This window comes from Grammomys surdaster, unplaced genomic scaffold (assembly GCF_004785775.1).
Source record: "Grammomys surdaster isolate TR1022 unplaced genomic scaffold, NIH_TR_1.0 167, whole genome shotgun sequence".
NCBI classification, from domain to species: Eukaryota; Metazoa; Chordata; class Mammalia; order Rodentia; family Muridae; genus Grammomys; species Grammomys surdaster.
The window spans coordinates 3,623,345-3,626,362 of NW_021604615.1; positions in this window are offsets into that span (position 1 = coordinate 3,623,345).

Below are 3,018 nucleotides of genomic sequence, written 5' to 3' on the forward strand. Positions count from 1 at the left end.
ACACACCCATAGACACATAGACAGACATACACACATACACACTGACACACAGGCAGACACAGACAGACAGACACAGACAAACACACCCATACCTACAGACACACAGACAGACAGACACACACACACATGCACCCATACCCACAGACACACAGACACACACACATACATACACACATACCCACAGACACAAACACACACCCACACATACACACACATACACACAGATACACACACACCCTCAGACACACAGACAGACAGACAGACAGACAGACAGACAGACAGACAGTGTTTCTCTCTAGTTCTAGCTATCCTGGAACTCAGTATGTAGACCAAGCTGACCTTGAGCTCAGAGATTTGAGTGCTGGGATCTCTGTGGTATGGTGTGACACCACACCACAGCTTTTTAAAAATTATTTTTTTATATGTCTGGGTATTTTGCCTGCATAAATATGTCTCAGAACCCTGGATGTAGAGATACAGACAGCTGTGAGCTGCTGTATGGGTGCTGGGAATTGAACTGTAGTCCTTCAGAAGAATAGTCAGTGCTTTACCTGCTGAACCAACCCTCTAGCTCATATATTTCTAAACCGGCTTGGTCTGTACATATGTGTGTTCAGGACTGAACGCAGGACATCAGCATGATTTCATTTACCTTGGTAGAAGTGTTACATGAGGAAGTTCACTGGTATCCACGTAGCTCACTGACAATAAGACATCTGGGAAGCCTTTAGGATATGTTATTTGTACCGAATAGTTTGAAAGCATGGGAAAACAGGACTGTGAGAAGGACAGTGTTTTAAAAGGGAACAGTTCATTTAGATTTCACATCATGTCTTTGGTGTTTGTCATAGAAGTAAGGAAAGGGTTTGAGCTAACAGAACAGCATGGGCTCCTGGGGATATGAAAAGTCCCTCATATAGTTGATTTGAGTCAGAAGGTGGAAGCGTGTGTTCTCAGCACAGCGTGTGGATGATGATGTGAAGACATGTAGTTTTTATGTCTTTCATGTGCTTCTTCGTTGTGTCAAAATGAGCTTAAGATACTTCCAGGTCCTCCTTTGTCAAGTTTCTCTGGAGAACTGTTCATATGTGTTTCGTTACATATAAGTGTATTTCTCACCCCTCCACACTCAGCCAGCATTAAAAAAAAAAAAAGACGTTAGTGAATTCATCTCTAATAACCCTTTTCTGTAGTTCCTCAGCTGTGTTTCCTTCTGCCAAGGAGCAAAGATAACAGAGTAAGATACCGGATCCTGTAGCTCTCCAGTCTGGAAGGAGGCTTCCGAAGCACGATGTGTCCTAGATTTGTTCTTGGGACCTGGGATGTGGGATGTCGGAAATCAGATATATGAGAAATTGGGAAAGATCTTTGACTTCTCCACTTTTACAGTCCGTCATTTCCGAAGAGCCCTTAGGTCTCCTGAGCAAGGGAGGGAGCAAGGAGCTAAGGCACTACTATGTTCAGCTGAGGTGTTTGAGCTGTGGAGAAGACAATGGTATTTCTAGATCCTGGAGAAGCTGAGAGGGGAGCATGGAGGTTGAAGTGTCTGGACACCAGAATGTGAAGCAGAAACAGCAGACTGGTTAAAATACTGCTGCCGCGTTTCACGGGAGGTGCACAGGAAGGAGGGATGTTGTGACTGCATCTTTAGCCCAGCAAAAAAATCCTAGACTCCAGTGCATTTACCCTGCAAAACAAGTTTCATTTCATTCCTAGGGGGTAGGGAAGCAAAGTGACATTTTAGGGTATACAAGATGACTGTTTCAGCTGCTGGGCCATGGAGAACATTGCTAACAGAATGTAACTCTCAATCATGGCTGTTTACTCAACACTGAGAGCCACTGCAGGTCACGCTGTTTGCCTGGTGCCACTTGGTCTGCCTCCCTGCCTTCCTGGACAGGAAGCCCTTAAGATTAAAGATTATATTTTTTATGGTTGCATGCCTGCCTACTCCAAGCTATTAGCCGAAGAGAAATGTAGCTAGAAGTCCATTTGCAGAAAGGATATTAACAATCATTTGTGTGTGTGACATACTGAAAAATAAAGGCAAATCAAGGAGAGGGGTAGGAGGAGGAAGGCAGCAAACTCATAGATTGGGAGCTGGGGATAGTTCTGTCCTTTTCTTGTTTGAGATTGGTGTCACATGTATGATTAAAGTGGAATTGAAAACGAACTTAGCATGAGATGTTAGCAGACAGAGGACTTTGTCTTTCTCTCTCCACTGTAGTCCTTCACAAAGGGCTGTTTTTACAGAGTCATATCTGGACAAACCGAAGCAAATACATATCTGAAAACTGAGGCTTCACACACCTGCATGAGGGAGAGGGAGCCTCCGTGCTGGGCAGCCTCTGCTTCTGGGGGAACACATTTTGAAAACCCAGCTTCTTCCTTCGAGCCCGATGAGCAAGTTATGGTTTGGCATTTCATAATCACGCGGCTTGGGTTTATATATTTTTTTTGTACTTAATATTTGTCAAAGTAAAGCAACAAGCTCAATGGGTGGATAAATACCATTTTTTAAAATCCTTAGCTTTTCAAAGAGAATTATTGCTAACACAGAAGGAAATTCACATTTTCACATTTTCCCCCAATGCAGGCTGCTTTTATATTATACTTAAACGCTCATAGCTCTGAATGTAAGAGATTTGAGGAGTTGCAGACCTGTGTATGTGCCCATCTGTATTGAGATATTCAAGTCATCTGAGACAAGGCCGTGTTGACAGTGTCCATAAAGAAGTACTAAGATGTTTGACTCCTTCAGGTTTGTTGTTTACCATCGGTGCATCACAAAAAAAAATAATAATAATCTATAGCATGGAGAGCAACTTAATTAAACAATTCCTGCGTTTTGTATCAAAGCAACTGATTTTGAATGTGTACCATTAATTATCCACATTAACTGGTATCACTAGAGAACTAGATGAGGAAACGTCTGGCACTAGTAAAAGGATTTTTTTTTTTCTGAAAAAAATATTATACCAGTTTCATGTTCTAAGCGGGAAAACACTATAAAATGTA